Here is a 22,740-nt window from a genome sequence, read left to right as displayed (position 1 = left end):
AGATGCTGAAAAAGCATTTGACAAAGTTCAACATCCATTCATGTTAAAAACTCTCAGCAAAATGGGAATAGAGGGCAAGTACCTCAACATAATAAAGGCCATCTATGATAAACCCACAGCCAACATTATATTGAACAGCGAGAAGCTGAAAGCATTTCCTCTGAGATCGGGAACTAGACAGGGATGCCCACTCTCTCCACTGTTATTTAACATAGTACTGGAGGTCCTAGCCACGGCAATCAGACAAAATAAAGAAATACAAGGAATCCAGATTGGTAAAGAAGAAGTTAAACTGTCACTATTTGCAGATGACATGATACTGTACATAAAAAACCCTAAAGACTCCACCCCAAAATTACTAGAACTGATATCGGAATACAGCAAAGTTGCAGGATACAAAATCAACACACAGAAATCTGTGGCTTTCCTATATACTAACAATGAACCAACAGAGAGAGAAATCAGGAAAACAACTCCATTCACAATTGCATCAAAAAAAATAAAATACCTAGGAATAAACCTAACCAAAGAAGTGAAAGACTTATACTCTGAAAACTACAAGTCACTCTTAAGAGAAATTAAAGGGGACACTAACAGATGGAAACTCATCCCATGCTCGTGGCTAGGAAGAATTAATATCGTTAAAATGGCCATCCTGCCCAAAGCAATATACAGATTTGATGCAATCCCTATGAAACTACCAGCAACATTCTTCAATGAACTGGAACAAATAATTCAAAAATTCATATGGAAGCACCAAAGACCCCGAATAGCCAAAGCAATCCTGAGAAAGAAGAATAAAGTAGGGGGGATCTCACTCCCCAACTTCAAGCTCTACTATAAAGCCATAGTAATCAAGACAATTTGGTACTGGCACAAGAGCAGAGCCACAGACCAATGGAACAGACTAGAGAATCCAGACATTAACCCAGACATATATGATCAATTAATATTTGATAAAGGAGCCATGGACATACAATGGCGAAATGACAGTCTCTTCAACAGGTGGTGCTGGCAAAACTGGACAGCTACATGTAGGAGAATGAAACTGGACCATTGTCTAACCCCATATACAAAAGTAAACTCAAAATGGATCAAAGACCTGAATGTAAGCCATGAAACCATTAAACTCTTGGAAGAAAACATAGGCGAAAACCTCTTAGACATAAACATGAGTGACCTCTTCTTGAACATATCTCCCCGGGCAAGGAAAACAACAGCAAAAATGAGTAAGTGGGACTATATTAAGCTGAAAAGCTTCTGTACAGCAAAAGACACCATCAATAGAACAAGAAGGATCCCTACAGTATGGGAGAATATATTTGAAAATGACACATCTGATAAAGGCTTGAAGTCCAGAATATATAAGGAGCTCTCACGCCTCAACAAACAAAAAACAAATAACCCAATTAAAAAATGGGCAGAGGAACTGAACAGACAGTTCTCCAAAAAAGAAATACAGATGGCCAACAGACACATGAAAAGATGCTCCACATCGCTAATTATCAGAGAAATGCAAATTAAAACTACAATGAGGTATCACCTCACACCAGTAAGGATGGCTGCCATCCAAAAAACAAACAACAACAAATGTTGGCGAGGCTGTGGAGAAAGGGGAACCCTCCTACACTGCTGGTGGGAATGTAAGTTAGTTCAACCATTGTGGAAAGCAGTATGGAGGTACATCAAAATGCTCAAAACAGACTTACCATTTGACCCAGGAATTCCACTCCTAGGAATTTACCCTAAGAATGCAGCAATCAAGTTTGAGAAAGACAGATGCACCCCTATGTTTATTGCAGCACTATTTACAATAGCCAAGAATTGGAAGCAACCTAAATGTCCATCAATAGATGAATGGATAAAGAAGATGTGGTACATATACACAATGGAATACTACTCAGCTATAAGAAAAGGGCAAATCCAATCATTTGCAGCAACATGGATGGAGCTGGAGGGTATTATGCTCAGTGAAACAAGCCAAGCGGAGAAAGAGAAATACCAAATGATTTCACTTATCTGTGGAATATAAGAACAAAGGAAAAACTGAAGGAACAAAGCAGCAGCAGAATCACAGAACTCAAGAATGGACTAACAGGTACCAAAGGGAAAGGGACTGGGGAGGATGGGTGGGTAGGGAGGGATAAGGGGGGGAGAAGTAGGGGGGTATTAAGATTAACATGCATGGGAGGATTCCCGGAAGATGGCGGCGTGAGTAGAGCAGCGGAAATCTCCTCCCAAAACAACATATATCTATGAAAATATAACAAAGACAACCCTTCCTAGAATAAAGACCAGAAGACACAGGACAATATCCAGACCACATCCACACCTGAGAGAACCCAGCGCCTCGCGAAGGGGGTAAGATACAAGCCCCGGCCCCGCGGGAGCCGAGCGCCCCTGCCCCCAGCTCCCGGCGGGAGAAGAGCAGGCAGAGCGGGAGGGAGACGGAGCCCAGGGCTGCCGAGCACCCAGCCCCAGCCATCCGGGCCAGAGTGCAGGGCCCTCGATACTGGGAAAACAGGGCAGCAAGAACAGTGAGCAGGCACTGGAGGCTGGGCGACAGAGGACATAAGAAAAGCGCGCGACCATTTTTTTTTTTTTTTTTGCTTTTTTGCTGCTTTGTTTTGGCGAGCGCTTTTTGGAAGTCTTAAAGGGACAGGGACCCCAATATTAGGGAAACAGGGCAGAAAGACCGGTGAGCAGAGGCCTGAGGCTGGCACTGGAGAATAAAGAAAAACGAACGACCACTTTTTTTTTTTTTTAATTAAAAATTTTTTTTTTTTTAATTAAAAATTTTTTTTTTTTTTAATTAAAAAAATTTTTTTTCTTGTTTTTTTTTGTGGTCGTTGTTTTGTTTTGGCGGGTGCTTTTTGGAAGTCTTAAAGGGGCAGGGCGGGTCACTTAATCCAGAGGTAGGGAATCCGGGATCTCTGGGCACCCTAACCCCTGGGCTGCAGGGAGCAGGGAGGCCCCTTACGGAGATAAATAGCCTCCCAGCAGCTCCTGCTCCAACGCGACTCCACCATTTTGGAGTAGCTGCCCGAGCCAGGCCACGCCCACAGCAACAGCGGAGATTAACTCCATAGCAGCAGGGCAGGAAGCAGAAACCCTGTCTGCGCGCAGCTGCGCAGCACAAGCCACTAGAGGCCGCTGTTCTCCCAGGAGAGGAGGGCCACAAACCAACAAGAAAGGAAGTCCTTCCAGCCGTCACTCGTCCCAGTTCTGCAGACTATTCCTATCACCATGAAAAGGCAAAGCTACAGGCAGACAAAGATCACAGAGACAACACCAGAGAAGGAGACAGACCTAACCAGTCTTCCTGACAAAGAATTCAAAATAAGAATCATAAACATGCTGACAGAGATGCAGAGAAATACGCAAGAGAAATGGGATGAAGTCCGGAGGGAGATCACAGATGCCAGAAAGGAGATCACAGAAATGAAACAAACTCTGGAAGGGTTTATAAGCAGAATGGATAGAATGCAAGAGGCCATTGATGGAATTGAAATCAGAGAACAGGAACGCATAGAAGCTGACATAGAGAGAGACAAAAGGATCTCCAGGAATGAAACAATATTAAGAGAACTGTGTGACCAATCTAAAAGGAGCAATATCCGTATTATAGGGGTCCCAGAAGAAGAAGAGAGAGGCAAAGAGATGGAAAGTATCTTAGAAGAAATAATTGCTGAAAACTTCCCCACACTGGGGGAGGAAGTAATCAAACAGACCACGGAAATACACAGAACCCCCAACAGAAAGGATCCAAGAAGGGCAACACCAAGACACATAATAATTAAAATGGCAAAGATCAAGGACAAGGAAAGAGTGTTAAAGGCAGCTAGAGAGAAAAAGGTCACCTATAAAGGGAAACCCATCAGGCTAACGTCAGATTTCTCAACAGAAACCCTACAGGCCAGAAGAGAATGGCATGATATATTTAATACAATGAAACAGAAGGGCCTTGAACCAAGGATACTGTATCCAGCACGACTGTCATTCAAATATGACGGTGGGATTAAACAATTCCCAGACAAACAAAAGCTGAGGGAATTTGCTTTCCACAAACCACCTCTACAGAACATCTTACAGGGACTGCTCTAGATGGGAGCACTCCTAGAAAGAGCACAGCACAAAACACCCAACATATGAAGAATCGAGGAGGAGGAACAAGAAGGGAGAGAAGAAAAGAATCTCCAGACAGTGTATATAACAGCTCAATAAGCGAGCTAAGTTAGGCAGTAAGATACTAAAGAGGCTAACCTTGAACCTTTGGTAACCACGAATTTAAAGCCTGCAATGGCAATAAGTACATATCTTTCAATAGTCACCCTAAATGTTAATGGACTGAATGCACCAATCAAAAGACACAGAGTAACAGAATGGATAAAAAAGCAAGACCCATCTATATGCTGCTTACAAGAAACTCACCTCAAACCCAAAGACATGTACAGACTAAAAGTCAAGGGATGGAAAAACATATTTCAAGCAAACAACAGTGAGAAGAAAGCAGGGGTTGCAGTACTAATATCAGACAAAATAGACTTCAAAACAAAGAAAGTAACAAGAGATAAAGAAGGACACTACATAATGATAAAGGGCTCAGTCAAACAAGAGGATATAACCATTCTAAATATATATGCACCCAACACAGGAGCACCAGCATATGTGAAACAAATACTAACAGAACTAAAGGGGGATATAGACTGCAATGCATTCATTCTAGGAGACTTCAACACACCACTCACCCCAAAGGATAGATCCACTGGGCAGAAAATAAGTAAGGACACGGAAGCACTGAACAACACAGTAGAGCAGATGGACCTAATAGACATCTATAGAACTCTACATCCAAAAGCAGCGGGATATACATTCTTCTCAAGTGCACATGGAACATTCTCCAGAATAGACCACATACTCGGCCACAAAAAGAGCATCAGAAAATTCCAAAAGATTGAAATCCTACCAACCAACTTTTCAGACCACAAAGGCATAAAACTAGAAATAAACTGTACAAAGAAAGCAAAGAGGCTCACAAACACATGGAGGCTTAACAACACGCTCCTAAATAATCAATGGATCAATGACCAAATCAAAATGGAGATCCAGCAATATATGGAAACAAATGACAACAACAACACTAAGCCCCAACTTCTGTGGGACACAGCAAAAGCAGTCTTAAGAGGAAAGTATATAGCAATCCAAGCATATTTAAAAAAGGAAGAGCAATCCCAAATGAATGGTCTAATGTCACAATTATCGAAATTGGAAAAAGAAGAACAAATGAGGCCTAAGGTCAGCAGAAGGAGGGACATAATAAAGATCAGAGAAGAAATAAATAAAATTGAGAAGAATAAAACAATAGCAAAAATCAATGAAACCAAGAGCTGGTTCTTCGAGAAAATAAACAAAATAGATAAGCCTCTAGCCAGACTTATTAAGAAGAAAAGAGAGTCAACACAAATCAACAGTATCAGAAACGAGAAAGGAAAAATCACGACGGACCCCACGGAAATGCAAAGAATTATTGGAGAATACTATGAAAACCTATATGCTAACAAGCTGGGAAACCTAGGAGAAATGGACAACTTCCTAGAAAAATATAACCTTCCAAGATTGACCCAGGAAGAAACAGAAAATCTAAACAGACCAATTACCAGCAACGAAATTGAAGAGGTAATCAAAAAACTACCAAAGAACAAAACCCCCGGGCCAGATGGATTTACCTCGGAATTTTATCAGACATACAGGGAAGACATAATACCCATTCTCCTTAAAGTTTTCCAAAAAATAGAGGAGGAGGGGATACTCCCAAACTCATTCTATGAAGCTAACATCACCCTAATACCAAAACCAGGCAAAGACCCCACCAAAAAAGAAAACTACAGACCAATATCCCTGATGAACGTAGATGCAAAAATACTCAACAAAATATTAGCAAACCGAATTCAAAAATACATCAAAAGGATCATACACCATGACCAAGTGGGATTCATCCCAGGGATGCAAGGATGGTACAACATTCGAAAGTCCATCAACATCATCCACCACATCAACAAAAAGAAAGACAAAAACCACATGATCATCTCCATAGATGCTGAAAAAGCATTTGACAAAGTTCAACATCCATTCATGTTAAAAACTCTCAGCAAAATGGGAATAGAGGGCAAGTACCTCAACATAATAAAGGCCATCTATGATAAACCCACAGCCAACATTATATTGAACAGCGAGAAGCTGAAAGCATTTCCTCTGAGATCGGGAACTAGACAGGGATGCCCACTCTCTCCACTGTTATTTAACATAGTACTGGAGGTCCTAGCCACGGCAATCAGACAAAATAAAGAAATACAAGGAATCCAGATTGGTAAAGAAGAAGTTAAACTGTCACTATTTGCAGATGACATGATACTGTACATAAAAACCCCAAAGACTCCACCCCAAAACTACTAGAACTGATATCGGAATACAGCAAAGTTGCAGGATACAAAATCAACACACAGAAATCTGTGGCTTTCCTATATACTAACAATGAACCAACAGAAAGAGAAATCAGGAAAACAACTCCATTCACAATTGCATCAAAAAAAATAAAATACCTAGGAATAAACCTAACCAAAGAAGTGAAAGACTTATACTCTGAAAACTACAAGTCACTCTTAAGAGAAATTAAAGGGGACACTAACAGATGGAAACTCATCCCATGCTCGTGGCTAGGAAGAATTAATATCGTTAAAATGGCCATCCTGCCCAAAGCAATATACAGATTTGATGCAATCCCTATGAAACTACCAGCAACATTCTTCAATGAACTGGAACAAACAATTCAAAAATTCATATGGAAACACCAAAGACCCCGAATAGCAAAAGCAATCCTGAGAAAGAAGAATAAAGTAGGGGGGATCTCACTCCCCAACTTCAAGCTCTACTATAAAGCCATAGTAATCAAGACAATTTGGTACTGCACAAGAACAGAGCCACAGACCAATGGAACAGACTAGAGAATCCAGACATTAACCCAGACATATATGGTCAATTAATATTTGATAAAGGAGCCATGGACATACAATGGCGAAATGACAGTCTCTTCAACAGGTGGTGCTGGCAAAACTGGACAGCTACATGTAGGAGAATGAAACTGGACCATTGTCTAACCCCATATACAAAAGTAAACTCAAAATGGATCAAAGACCTGAATGTAAGCCATGAAACCATTAAACTCTTGGAAGAAAACATAGGCGAAAACCTCTTAGACATAAACATGAGTGACCTCTTCTTGAACATATCTCCCCGGGCAAGGAAAACAACAGCAAAAATGAGTAAGTGGGACTATATTAAGCTGAAAAGCTTCTGTACAGCAAAAGACACCATCAATAGAACAAGAAGGATCCCTACAGTATGGGAGAATATATTTGAAAATGACACATCCGATAAAGGCTTGACGTCCAGAATATATAAGGAGCTCTCACGCCTCAACAAACAAAAAACAAATAACCCAATTAAAAAATGGGCAGAGGAACTGAACAGACAGTTCTCCAAAAAAGAAATACAGATGGCCAACAGACACATGAAAAGATGCTCCACATCGCTAATTATCAGAGAAATGCAAATTAAAACTACAATGAGGTATCACCTCACACCAGTAAGGATGGCTGCCATCCAAAAGACAAACAACAACAAATGTTGGCGAGGCTGTGGAGAAAGGGGAACCCTCCTACACTGCTGGTGGGAATGTAAGTTAGTTCAACCATTGTGGAAAGCAGTATGGAGGTACATCAAAATGCTCAAAACAGACTTACCATTTGACCCAGGAATTCCACTCCTAGGAATTTACCCTAAGAATGCAGCAATCAAGTTTGAGAAAGACAGATGCACCCCTATGTTTATTGCAGCACTATTTACAATAGCCAAGAATTGGAAGCAACCTAAATGTCCATCAATAGATGAATGGATAAAGAAGATGTGGTACATATACACAATGGAATACTACTCAGCTATAAGAAAAGGGCAAATCCAATCATTTGCAGCAACATGGATGGAGCTGGAGGGTATTATGCTCAGTGAAACAAGCCAAGCGGAGAAAGAGAAATACCAAATGATTTCACTTATCTGTGGAATATAAGAACAAAGGAAAAACTGAAGGAACAAAACAGCAGCAGAATCACAGAACTCAAGAATGGACTAACAGGTACCAAAGGGAAAGGGACTGGGGAGGATGGGTGGGTAGGAAGGGATAAGGGGGGGAGAAATAGGGGGGTATTAAGATTAACATGCATGGGGGGGTAGGAGAAAAGGGAGGGCTATACAACACAGAGAAGGAAGTAGTGATTCTACAACATTTTGCTATGCTGATGGACAGTGACTGTAAAGGGGTTTATAGGGGAGAGCTGGTATAGGGGAGAGCCTAGTAAACATAATATTCGTCATGTAAGTGTAGATTAGTGATAGCAAAAAAAAAAAAAAAAAAAAAAGGGCAGTTCCTGTGTGGTAACCTCCAACGAGTTCTACACAAGGGTATAAAGGGCATATAAAAGTGTAGGCAAAGGGTCTGTTTGTGTTTACACAGAGGATCAAAGCCTAATTGGGCTACCCCAAAAATGAACTAAGATACGATATGAAAAAGAACTTCCAACATCTGCACTCTCTGGAAGACTCATGCCAGAAGATGATCATCGAAAAACCCCAACAAAGATCCACGCACTGCTACAGCTGTAGATGCACTCATCCCACCAGTTCCTGGACTTGCCATGGGAATGAGGAAGGAGATATCTAAGCTGGCCTGTGCATACAGTAAAACAACAAAATTGGACTGGATCTATACTGTTGGAACTCAACCAAGAATTTGGAGAAGTGCAAATTGTAGCGCTCCAAAGTCTTACAACTACAAACTATTTATTGTTAAAAGAACATATGGCATGTGAACAGTCCCCAGGAATGGGTTGTTTTAATTTGTCTGATTTCTCTCAGACTGTTCAAGTTCATTTGGACAATATCCACCATATCATAGATAAGTTTTCACAAATGCCTGAGGTGCCTAACTGGTTTTCTTGGTTTCACTGCAGATGGCTGGTAATTACAGATATGCTTTGGTTATGTAACTATACTCCTATTATGTTAATGTGTGTGTGCAATTTAAGTAGTAGCTTAAAACCTATACATGCTGAAGTTACTCTACAAGAAGATATATCAAAGAAATAATCAATCTTCCCATGTTTTCTTCCGCCTGCTACTTCTATAGCTTTCCTTCTTCCTTCCTAATTACAACCCTTAAATAGAATTCGTGCCTCATATCAAATTTACCGAGTATCATAATTCTTCCAAGTGGTAAAGATACCTCAAGACAAATGCTGAGCATAGAAGCCACAGGGCATAAATATGCAAAGAAGTAAAAAGCTAACTTTTTCAAACAATAAGGCTTCTCTCTCACTTACCAACTTCACATTTCCCTGTATGGCCCCGGAAGATGACTGGTTAGCCAGAGACGGGTAAGATTCCTCAAGGGAGGAACAACCTAAGACAGGCACAGTCGCAGGGGGGCCATCAGGTGAGAAATTGGGGATCAACAGAGGTGAGGCTTAGAACCTCACCCCCCCGTTCTGAGAGAAATCTTCTGCATACGTGGATGTTTTATTGCCCTGGTCTAGCTTGGATTAACACATAGTCTACAGGCACACACCTGATCATCTACATGTGCTCTCTTACAACACTAAACTATGTTTTCTACCTTTATCTTGTATCTACCTACCACTTCAGCATTTTATTAAAAATAATAATAATAAAGAGAGAAATGTGGTATCCACATATAAATCAAGTATAAAAATCAAATGAGTATTCATATTTGAACTGACTGTTTATAGTTCATAATGCATGAGCAAAACCGAAAGTTTCTGTGATGACTGCCCTTGTACTGTTCACTATGTAACTTATTCATTATGTAAGAATTTGTTCTACATGTAAAAACTTGTTTGTTATGCCTCAGAAGATTGGAGACTGACAAAAATTAGGCTTGGGGTGGAATAATGATTGTGCATTGAGCATTGACTCCCCTATACAGAATTTTATTGTCGTTAACAACCATTTGATCAATAAATATGAGAGATGCCCTCACAAAAAAAAAAAAAAAAAAAGGACAGACTTCCAATGGTAAAATAAATAAGTAACCGGGATGTAATGTATAGCATAAGGAATATAGTCAAGATATTGTAACAGCTTGGTAGGGTGATAGCTGGAACCTAGAATTATGTATATAAATGTTCTACCACTGTGTTGTACACTTGAAACTCATGTAATGTAATAGTGTGTGTCAACTATCCTTCAATAAAAAATAATTATTATAAAAAAAAAAAAAAAAAAAAAAAAAGATTAACATGCATGGGGGGGTAGGAGAACAGGGAGGGCTGTACAACACAGAGAAGGCAAGTAGTGATTCTATAACATTTTGCTATGCTGATGGACAGTGACTGTAAAGGGGTTTATAGGGGAGACCTGGTATAGGGGAGAGCCTAGTAAACATAATATTCGTCATGTAAGTGTAGATTAGTGATAGCAAAAAAAAAAAAAAAAAAAAAAAAAAAAAAAGGGCAGTTCCTGTGTGGTAACTTCCAACGTGTTCTACACAAGGGTATAAAGGGCATATAAAAGTGTAGGCAAAGGGTCTGTTTGTGTTTATACAGAGGATCAAAGCCTAATTGGGCTACCCCGAAAATGAACTAAGATACGATATGAAAAAGAACTTCCAACATCAGCACTCTCTGGAAGACTCATGCCAGAAGATGATCATCAAAAACCCCAACAAAGATCCACGCACTGCTACAGGTGTAGATGCACTCATCCCACCAGTTCCTGGACTTGCCATGGGAATGAGGAAGGAGATATCTAAGCTGGCCTGTGCATACAGTAAAACAACAAAATTGGACTAGATCTATACTGTTGGAACTCAACCAAGAATTTGGAGAAGTGCAAATTGTAGCGCTCCAAAGTCTTACAACTACAAACTATTTATTGTTAAAAGAACATATGGCATGTGAACAGTCCCCAGGAATGGGTTGTTTTAATTTGTCTGATTTCTCTCAGACTGTTCAAGTTCATTTGGACAATATCCACCATATCATAGATAAGTTTTCACAAATGCCTAAGGTGCCTAACTGGTTTTCTTGGTTTCACTGCAGATGGCTGGTAATTACAGATATGCTTTGGTTATGTAACTATACTCCTATTATGTTAATGTGTGTGTGCAATTTAAGTAGTAGCTTAAAACCTATACATGCTGAAGTTACTCTACAAGAAGATATATCAAAGAAATAATCAATCTTCCCATGTTTTCTTCCGCCTGCTACTTCTATAGCTTTTCTTCTTCCTTCCTAATTACAACCCTTAAATAGAATTCGTGCCTCATATCAAATTTACCGAGTATCATAATTCTTCCAAGTGGTAAAGATACCTCAAGACAAATGCTGGGCATAGAAGCCACAGGGCATAAATATGCAAAGAAGTAAAAAGCTAACTTTTTCAAACAATAAGGCTTCTCTCTCACTTACCAACTTCACATTTCCCTGTATGGCCCCGGAAGATGACTGGTTAGCCAGAGACGGGTAAGATTCCTCAAGGGAGGAACAACCTAAGACAGGCACAGTCGCAGGGGGGCCATCAGGTGAGAAATTGGGGATCAACAGAGGTGAGGCTTAGAACCTCACCCCCCTGTTCTGAGAGAAATCTTCTGCATACGTGGATGTTTTATTGCCCTGGTCTAGCTTGGATTAACACATAGTCTACAGGCACACACCTGATCATCTACATGTGCTCTCTTACAACACTAAACTATGTTTTCTACCTTTATCTTGTATCTACCTACCACTTCAGCATTTTATTAAAAATAATAATAATAAAGAGAGAAATGTGGTATCCACATATAAATGAAGTATAAAAACCAAATGAGTATTCATATTTGAACTGTTTATAGTTCATAATGCATGAGCAAAACCGAAAGTTTCTGTGATGACTGCCCTTGTACTGTTCACTATGTAACTTATTCATTATGTAAGAATTTGTTCTACATGTAAAAACTTGTTTGTTATGCCTCAGAAGATTGGAGACTGACAAAAATTAGGCTTGGGGTGGAATAATGATTGTGCATTGAGCATTGACTCCCCTATACAGAATTTTATTGTCGTTAACAACAATTTGATCAATAAATATGAGAGATGCCCTCACAAAAAAAAAAAAAAAAAAAAAAAAGGACAGACTTCCAATGGTAAAATAAATTAGTAACCGGGATGTAAGGTGTAGCATAAGGAATATAGTCAAGATATTGTAACAGCCTGGTAGGGTGATAGCTGGAACCTAGAATTATGTATATAAATGTTCTACCACTGTGTTGTACACTTGAAACTCATGTAATGTAATACTCTGTGTCAACTACCCTTCAATAAAAAATAATTATTAAAAAAAAAAAAAAAAAAAAAAAGAAAGAAACAAATCCTACCATTTGCAACAACATGGATTGAGCTGGAGGATATTATGCTCAGTGAAATAAGCCAGGGGGAGAAAGCCAAGTGACAAATGATTTCCCTCATTTGTGGAGTATAACAACAAAGCAAAACTGAAGGAACAAAATAGCAGCAGACTTGGAGACTCCAAGAAGGGACTAGTGCTTACCAAAGGGGAGGGTTGTGGGATGGCAGGTGGGGAGGGACAGAGGAGGGGATGGACGGTTATTATGTTTAGTACCATGGTGTGGGGGATCATGGGGAAAACAGTGTAGCACAGAGAAGGCAAACTGATCTGTGGCATCTTGCTGCACTGATGGACAGTGACTGCATTGGGGTATGGGTGGGTCCACAATAATATGGGTGAATGTAGTAACCACATTGTTTTTTCAAGTGAAACCTTTATGAAAGTGTGTATAAATAATACCTTAATTAAAAAAACCATCAAAAAAACCCCCAAAAAATCATATGATCATCTCAAGAGATACAGAAAAAACATTTCAGAAATGCTTCAACATCTATTCATGACAAAAACTCTCAACAAAATAGGTATAGAGGGCAAGTACCTCAACATAATAAAGGCCATATATGATAAACCCACAGCCAACATCATACTTAACAGGGAGAAGCTGAAAGCTTTACACCTAAGATCGGGAACAAGACAGGGATGCCTACTCTCCCCACTGTTATTCAACATAGTACTGGAGGTCCTAGTCACAGCAATCAGACAAAACAAAGAAATACAAGACATCCAGATTGGTAAGGAAGAAGTCAAACTGTCCCTGTTTGCAGATGACATGATATTTTACATAAAAAACCCTAAAGACTCCACTCCAAAAATACTAGAACTAATATCTGAATTCAGCAGTTGCAGGATACAAAATTAATACACAGAAATCTGTTGCATTCCTGTTCTCTAATGATGAACTAGCAGAAAGAGAAAACAGGTAAAAATTCCATTCACAATTGCATCAAAAAGAATAAAATACCTAGGAATAAATCTAACCGTGGAAAGGAAACACTGATACCCTGAAAACTACAAGACACTCTTTCTTAAAAATTTTTTATTAAGGAATGATTGATATACACTCTTATGAAGGTTTCACATGAAAAAACAATGTGTTTACTACATTTATCCGTATTATCAAGTCCCCACCCATACCCCAATGCAGTCACTGTCCATCAGTGTAGCAAGTTGTCAGAGATCCACTATGTCCCTTCTCTGTGATACACTGCTCTCCCCATGATCCCCCACACCATGTGTACTAAACATAATACCCCTCGGTCCCCTTCTCTCTCCCTCCCCATCCGCCCTCCCACACCCATCCCCTTTGGTAACCACTAGTTCATTTACAAGACACTCTAAAAAGAAATTAAAGAGGGCACTAATAAATGGAAATTCATCCCATCCTCTTGGCTAGGAAAAATTAATATTGTCAAAATGGCCATCCTGCCTTAAGCAATATACAGATTCAATGAAATCCCTATCAAAATACCTACAGCATTCTTCAATGAACTAGAGCAAAACCATCATTATCTGTATATGACCTATTATATAAATAAAACCCTGAAGACTCAAAAAGCTGTTACAACAAACTGTTTGAAGTCAATAATACTGAGAATGTAAAATCAATATACAAAACTCAGCTGTGTTTCTACACACTAATAGTGAACTATCAGAAAGAGATATTATGAAAATACTTACATTTACACTTGCATTGAAAATAAAAAATTACCCACAAATAAATCTAATCAATGAGGTGAAAAATCTGTACGCTGAAACCTGTAAAATGCTGATGAAAGAAGTTGAAGAATATGTACGGAAATGTAAAGAGTCTGTGCTCATAGACTGAAACAATTATCATCACATACTACTCAAAGCAATCCACAGACTCAATGTAACCCTTTATCGAAACCCCAGAGGCACTTTCCATGGAACTAGAACAAAGCTAAAATGTGTTTGGAACCACAAAAGCCTGAATAGCCAAAGTAATCTTCAGAAAGAACAACAAAGCTGGAGGTATCAAGCTCCCTGATTTCAAACTATATTCATAAAGCTATAATAATCAAAACAGTACACTACAGACACCTAGATCAATGGAACAGAATAGAGAGCTTGGAGATAAACCCTATACCATACACAAAAATCAACTCTAAATGGATCAAGCACTGAAACATTAAGACCTGAAATCATAAACTTCCTAGAAGAAAACATAGAGGGTAAGCTCACTGACACTGGTCTTGTTGACAGTTTTTTGAATTGACACCAAGAGTGAGAGAAGGCAACAAAAGTAAAAAGGAAAAGCAGGATTATATCAACCGAAAAGGCTTCTGTACAGCAGAGGAAGCAATCAACAAAAAAAGACAATCTATAGATTCAGAGAAAATATTTTCAAATCACATATCTGATAAGGGATTAATATCTAAAATATAGGAAGAATTAACACAATTCAGTAGGGGAAAAAACCCACCAAACAACCCAATTACAAAATGGGCAGGGATGTAAATAGACATTTTTCCAAAGAACACATACAAATAGCCAACGTATATGAAAAGGTGCTCCACATCACTAATCATCAAGGAAATGCAAATCAAAACCACAATGAGATATCACCGCATACCTGTTAGAATGTCTATTATCACAAAGGCAAGTAATACCAAGTGTTGGGGAGGATGTGGAGAAAAGGGTTCCCTTTCCGTTCACTGTTAGAATGTAAATTGGTTCTGCTGCTATCTAAAACAGTATGGAGTTTCAGTAAAAAGTAAAAAAAGGAACTACTACATGATCCAGCAATTCCACTTCTGAGTATTTATCCAAAGGAGGTGAAATCACAATCTTAAAATATCTGCTCTGTTCACTGCAGCATTGTTTACAATAGCCAGGACATAGAAAAAATTAAAGTGTCCACTGATGAATGAATCGACAAGGAAAATGTTGTGTGTGTACACACACACACACACACACACACACACACACACACACAGTGGGATAATACTCAGTTACAAAAAAATGGAAATTCTGCTATTTGTAACAACATGGATGTGCCCTAAGTGAAATAAGTCAAATACTGAATGATATCACTTACATTCGGAATCTAAAACAAAACAAAACAGAGAGAAGTCATACATATACAGAACAGTTTGGTGAATACCAGACAAGGCGAGGGTGAGGGGTAAGGGGGCAGGCCCAATGGGTGAAGATCTAAAGTTACAAACTCCCAGTTACCAGACACAGAAGTCCTGGGAAGTAATATATAGCATGGTGAATATAGTTAACAATGTTGTATTTGTATGTTTAAATGCTGAGAGAGTAGATATTAAAAGTTCTCATCTTCAAGAAGGAAAGAATCCTAACTATATATAGTGATGGATATTAACTAAACTTATTGCTGTAATCATTTCACAATGTGTAATACATATATCAAATCATTATGTTGTACACCTAAAACTAACACAATGCGATATGTCAATATATCTCAATTATAAAGCGATTAATTTTAGAATTATCTAGCAGCACTTAAAAACTCACAATTACAGGCGCGCCATCCGGGCGGTGGGCGCGGCAGGGCCAAGGTGGCGGCGAGAAGCGGGCGCGCCGGGCGCGTGTTGCCGTTGGCGGCCGCTCGCTGCAGGGACGCCCCGGTGACTGCTCTCGCCACCGGGCGCAGACCTTCAGGGAACCTCGGCTGCGGCGGCGGCGGCGGCGCGGGGGGCGAGGCGGGCCGCCGCTTCCTAGGGAAGGACGCGCGGGCGTCTGGGCGAGGCCGGGAGGGTTGGCCTTCCCTCCTGCGCCTCCCGAGCCCGCGCCCGCGCCCGCTTCGCTCTTCCCGGCGACCCTAGCCGCCCGCTCCCGCTGCCTCCCCAGCCCAGGGGGTCCCCGAGCTCGCCGCGGAGGTGGGGCCCGGGCGGCAGGGGCTCGGCGGCCAGCGTAGCGTCGGGGTAGCGAGCGCGCGCGAGCAGAAGGGCCGGCAGTGCTACCGCGCAGGCGCTGCGGGAGAATGAGCCCGGAGTCAGCGCACGCTCCCTGAGGGGGGAGGCCGAGGAAGCCCGGCGGATCGACTGCGAGAGAGCGCGGCAGCTCCCCAGTGACAACCGGGACGCCCGCAGGGAGCTCAAGCTACTGCTGCTCGCCTCTTCTACTTTTACTAGATTGTGTGTTTCCAGGTATTTATCCATATCTTCTTGGTCGCCAACATATTATTGTTCAAATAGTCTCTTATAATCCTTTGTATTTCAGTGGTGTCAGTTCTAACATCTCTTTATTTCAGATTTTATTTCAGTTCTCTCTTTTTTTGATGAGTCTAGGTAAAAGCCTGTCAATTTTATCTTTTCACAGAACCAGCCCTTGGTGTTATATTTTCATTTTTGTCTTAAGATCGTTTTTGATTTCTCCTTTGACCATTGGTTGTTCAGGAGCATATCGTTCAACCCACATACTTGAATTTTCCAGAGTTTTTCATTTCTAATTTCCTACCATTGTGACCAGAAAACGTGCTTGATAAAATTTCAGTCTTCTTTAATTTCTTAAGACCTGTTTTGTGGACTAACATATGATCTTTTCTGGAAAATGTTCCATGTGCACTGCAGAAGAATGTGTATTCTGTTGCCTTTGGATGGAATGTTCTGTATAGATGTGTTAAGTCCATTTGATCCAACTCATTTAAGACCAATACTTCCTTATTAATTTACTCTCTGAATGGTCTATACATTGATGTAAGTGGAGTATTAAATTTTCTTACTATTATTGCATTTCCATATTTTGTACCTATATGTTGACAAATTACAATAGAAGTGTAAAGTGTGCTTATTGTAACTGTCTTTTCTGGCAGCTGTTTACTGTTTCTTCCATAGCAAGGTCAATTTAGGCTTTCTATTCTGTGATCAGTATTGGTGAATTTACTTAGAAAGTTATCCAAACTTTCAAAAGTATTCGTATAGTACTCATAATTTAAATTCCTCAGTGGTTCTTATTTTCCTCTTTTCATATCTTAATTTTATTTGTTTTTGCTCTCTTTTTTTGATTGGTTTACCTAATATTTTCTTTAACAAATTTTTAAAGCACTAGCTCTTTGATTTATTTGATCTTAACTCACTTTCTTTCATAGAGATAATTATTTAACTTTTAAGTTCTCTGAGTGGTGAAGTTAACTACCCAAGATTCTAATCGATGCTTATTTTCTGTGTAGTAAATTACTTGAATAATTCCATTTCAGTTTTTCTTCCCATAGTGCTCCAGGATTTTTTGAAAGGGCATTTCCATTTCCACATGGAAGCGCTTCTAATTTTCTAATATTTGTTATTAAATTCTACTGCTACTCTATTTTGAAGAGTGTTGTTATTATTTCAACGTATAGTATACATACCATACTCTGGTTACAAGAAGATATTTTTTAATTCCGAGTCATAGGCCCCTACTAAACAATTACAACTTTGCTCAAGATATTGCTTCATGTACACTTTAATTCTTCAGCCTACAACTGCCAATTCTTTCTCCTGTAATTTCTGGTACCCTTCCTCTAGAGTCATATAATCAGGTCCCCTCTTTTGCCCAAATTCTCTAAATGTTCAAAGTGCTCTAACACTGGTGCATATACCTGGTATATGTCAAAAAATTGGTTGACATACTCTTCTGGGGATTTCCAGATGGATTGGCTATGTGTAGGAGAGAATGAACTGTGGTGATAGAAACATGTATTTGTAGAGGAATTGTAATTGAAAAATGATTGTGTATAAATAGTTGCCTTTTTCAATTTCACATATGTTTATATTTATATATTAGATAGTAAGAGTATATTAGAGGTGGGTGTGCTGACTCTCTAGTCTCAAGAATTTACATATCATTCTAAGTTTGGATAAAGTGATATTCATAGCTTCAAATTACCCATGGTGGGAGTATTTACATCATTGACATTGGCAAATGCCTCATGATTGGATGTGTTGTGTTTGTGTGTAGAGCTGGTTGTTAAACATTTATCAGCACTACTGCATAAATTTTTTCTAAGCTCTCCTTTTATTTTTTCAAGTTTTATGATTGTATTTTAGAGTCTTTATATGTAAAGGGTGACATTTTCTGTTTTTCTCTAATTCTACAACACAACATTTTCTAGTCAATAAAACTTTTTTTTCTTATTTTAGATTTGGAAGCCAGATATAAAATAAAGAGCTAAGGAAAAATGAACATTTATTCAAAACGTTCATCTCTTACTCTGTCTCAACCAATTGAGAATGGAGAGAAGCCATATGAATGTAAGGAATGTGGGAGGGCCTTTAGTCGTCATGCAAACTTTAGAGTACATCAAATAATTCATACTGATGAAAAGCCCTATGAATGTAAGGAATGTGGAAAGGCATTTAGTCATCTTACAGACCTTAAGAGTACATAAGAGGATTCACACTGGTGAGAAACCCTATGAAAGTAAGGAGTGTGGGAAGGCCTTTAGTCAAGCCTCACGCCTTACACAACATGACAGAATTCATACTGGTGAAAAACACTATACGTGCAAAGATTGTGGGAAGGGATTTACTCATGCCTCACATCTTGTTAGACATGAGAGAATTCATAGTGGTGAGAAACCCTATGAATGTAAAAAGCATGGGAAGGCTTTTAGGTGTAGCCACCAGCTTACCATACATTACAGATTTCATACCGGTGAGAAACCCTATCAATGTAAGGAATGTGGAAAGGCTTTCAGTGTGTATGGACTACTTACTTGACATCAGAGTACTCACAGTGATAAGAAACCATTTGAATGTAAGAAATGCAGGAAGTCCTTTAGGCTCAGTTCAAGCCTTAAAGTACATGGGAGTATTCATGTGGCTGAGAAACGCTTTGAATGTAACAAATGTGGCAAGTTCTTTAGGCTCAGTTCAATGCTTAAAGTACATCATAGAATTTATAGTGGAGATAGATTTTACAGAATATATGTATAGTAGGCCATGCAATTATATACCACTGAGAAACAGTTTGAATGAAGAGAATGTGAGAACATATGGTTCAGTTCTTACAAAGCATCAAATAATTTATACAGGCATGAATTCCTTGAAATTGAAATAGTGTTTGAAGATATTCATCATGACCCAAATGTTGTTTGCATTCAAAGTTTGCACATACTTGTTATTTTTTTATTAAGGTATTAATATCCATTATGAAGGTTTCACATGAGCAACATTGTAGTTATTACATTCACCAATATTATCAAGTCCCTTCCACACACCCTTTGCAGTCACTGTACATCAGCATAGTAATATGCTATAGAGTCAACTACTTGTCTTCTCTCTGCTATATTACCTTCCCTGTAGCCCCCCTACATTATGTGTGCTAATGATAACACCCCTTCATCTCCTTCCCCCTCCCTCCCCATTCATCCTTGGCCACCCCCTTCACTTTAGTAACCACTAGTCTCTTCTTGGAGTCTGTGAGTCTGCTGTTTTGTTCCTTCAGTTTTGCTTTGTTGATATACTCCACAAATGAGTGTAATCCTTTGGTACTTGTCTTTCTCTGCCTGGCTTATTTCACTAAGCATAATACCCTCTAGCTCCATCCATGTTGCTGCAAATGGTAGGATTTGTTTTCTTATGACAGAATAATATTCCATTCTGTATATGTACCACTTCTATAACCATTAATCTGCTAATGGAAACTTAGGTTGCTTCCATATCTTTTGTAAATAGTTATTGTAAATAGTGCTGTGCTAAACTTTGTGAATATAGGATCTTGTTTTCTCTGGGTAAATTCCTAGGAGTGGAATTCCTGGGTCAAATGGTATTTCTATTTTTAGTTTTTAGAGGAATCTCCATACTGCTTCCCACAATGGTTGAACTAATTTACAATTCCACCAACAGTGTAGGAGGGTTTGCCTTTCTCCACATCCTTGCCAGCATTTGTTGCTCCATGTCTTTTCTTTTTAAAAAAAAATTAATTTATTAATTTATTTTTTATTTTGGTATCATTAATATAAAATGACATGGGCAACATTGTGGTGACTAGAGTCCCCCCATTATCAAGTCCCCACCACATAACCCATTACAGTCACTGTCCTTGTCCATCAGCATAGTAAGATGCTATAGAGTCACTACTTGTCTTCTCTGTGCTATACTGCCTTCCCCATGCCCCCCTGCCATGTTATGTGTGCTAATCGTAATGCCCCTTGTTTCTCTTTGCCCTCCCTTCCCACCCACCCTCCACAGTCCCTTTCCCTTTGGTAACAGTTAGTCCATTTTTGGGTTCTGTGAGTCTGCTGCTGTTTTGTTCCTTCCATTTTTCCTTTGTTTTTATGCTCCATAGCTGAGTGAAATTATTTGGTACTTGTCTTTCTCTACCTGGCTTATTTCACTGTGCATAATGCCCTCTAGCTCCATCCATGTTGTTGCAAATGGTAGGATTTGTTTTCTTCTTATGGCTGAATCATATTCCATTGTGTATATGCACCACATGTTCTTTATCCATTCATCTACTGATGGACACTTAGGTTGCTTCCATATCTAGGGCATTTGAAAAAGTGCTGCAAGAAACATAGGGGTTCATATGTCTTTTTGAATATGAGAAGTTGTATTCTTTGGGTAAATTCCAAGGAGTGGGATTCCCAGGTCAAATGGTATTTCTATTTTTAGTGTTTTCAGGACCCTCCATACTGCTTTCCACAATTGTTGAACTAGCTTACATTCCCACCAGCAGTGTAGGAGGGTTCCCTTTTCTCCGCATCCGCACCATCATTTGTTGTTCTTAGTCTTTTTTTTTTTAACACGGGAAATAAATACATTTTATTTTGCTTCCATGACATAAGCAATGTACTCAAGAATAACAGAGCATGAGTATTATTTTTAAAGACACAGTGGCTTATGACACATTAGAAGTTAGACCTGAAATGGGATTTCCTGTGTTTGAGGAGCAGTTCCCAGGGCAGCTCACGGTGTGCCGTTGGGACATGCATATTGTTTGAGAGCTGAAGACCATCAAGGCCCAAGAGATGGTGGAAGATACCTGACTCCCTGACAAAAGAATTTATTTATTCATTTATTTATTTATTTTATTATTTTATTTTGTTTTATTTTATTTCATTTTATTTTTCTATTTTATTTTATTTTATTTTATTAAGGTATGATTGATATTCCCTCTTATGAAGATGTCACATGAAAAAACAATGTGTTTACTACATTTACCCATATTATAAAGTTCCCACTCATACTCCAATGCAGTCACTGTTCAGTAGTGTAGTAAGATGCCACAGATACATTATATGCCTTCTCTCTGCTACACTGTTCTCCCCATGATCCCCCACACCATGTGTATTAAACATAATACTCCTCAATCCCCTTCTCCCTCTCTCCCCACCTGCCCTCTCACACCCCTCCCCTTTGGTAACCACTAGTTCATTCTTGGAGTCTCTGAGTCTGCTGACATTTTGTTCCTTCACTTTTGCTTCATTGTTATACTCCACAAATGAGGGAAATCATTTGGCATTTCTCTTTCTCCTCCTGGCTTATTTCACTGAGCATAATGTCCTCCAGGTCCATCCATGTTGTTGCAAATGGTAAGATCTGTTTCTTTCTTATGGCTGAATAGTATTCATTGTGTATATGTACCACATCTTCTTTATCCATTCATCTACTGATGGACACTTAGGTTGCTTCCATATCTTGGCTATTGTAAAAAGTGCTGCAATAAACATAGGGGTGCATGTGTCTTTTTGAATCTGAGAAGTTGTATTCTTTGGGTAAATTCCAAAGAGTGGGATTCTGGGGTCAAATGGTATTTCTATTTAGTTTTTTGAGGGACCTCTATATTGCTTTAAAAATGGTTGAACTAGCTTACATTCCCACCAGCAGTGTAGAAGGGTTCCCCTTTCTCCGCATCCTTGTCAGCATTTGTTGTTCTTAGTCTTTTCGATGCTGGCCATCCTTACTGGTATGAGGTGATATCTCATTGTGGTTTTAATTTGTATTTCCCTAATGATTAGTGATGTGGAGCATCTTTTCATGTGTCTGTTGGCCATCTGAATTTCTTCTTTTGAGAACTGTGTCTTCATATCCTCTGCCTAGCTGTTAATAGGGTTATTTCCTTTTTGGATGTTGAGGCATGTAAGTTCTTTATATATTTTGGATGTTAACCCCTTGTTGGATATGTCATTTACAAATATATTCTCCCATGCTGTAGGAGGCCTTTTTGTTCTGCTGATGGTGTCCTTTGCTGTACAGAAACATTTTAGTTTGATGTCATCCCATGAGTTCATTTTTGCTTTTGTTTCCCTTGCTCGAG

The 22,740-nt window shown here is 39.2% G+C and overlaps 1 long non-coding RNA gene across 1 annotated transcript in view; it reads right to left on the bottom strand.

Moving 5' to 3' along the window:
• Window positions 1-16,437, bottom strand: part of LOC130681163 (uncharacterized) — a 111,088-nt gene extending 94,651 nt beyond the window's left edge. Inside the window, exon 1 of the long non-coding RNA XR_008994210.1 lies at window positions 16,015-16,437. This is a non-coding gene — a long non-coding RNA (uncharacterized LOC130681163). The remainder of the gene's footprint in view (window positions 1-16,014) is intronic.
• Between the last annotated feature and the right edge of the window lie 6,303 nt (window positions 16,438-22,740).

Source organism: Manis pentadactyla, chromosome 15, assembly GCF_030020395.1.
Source record: "Manis pentadactyla isolate mManPen7 chromosome 15, mManPen7.hap1, whole genome shotgun sequence".
Lineage (NCBI taxonomy): Eukaryota > Metazoa > Chordata > Mammalia > Pholidota > Manidae > Manis > Manis pentadactyla.
The sequence above is the reverse complement of the archived record's forward strand: the minus strand, read 5'-3'. Positions and strand labels throughout refer to the sequence as shown.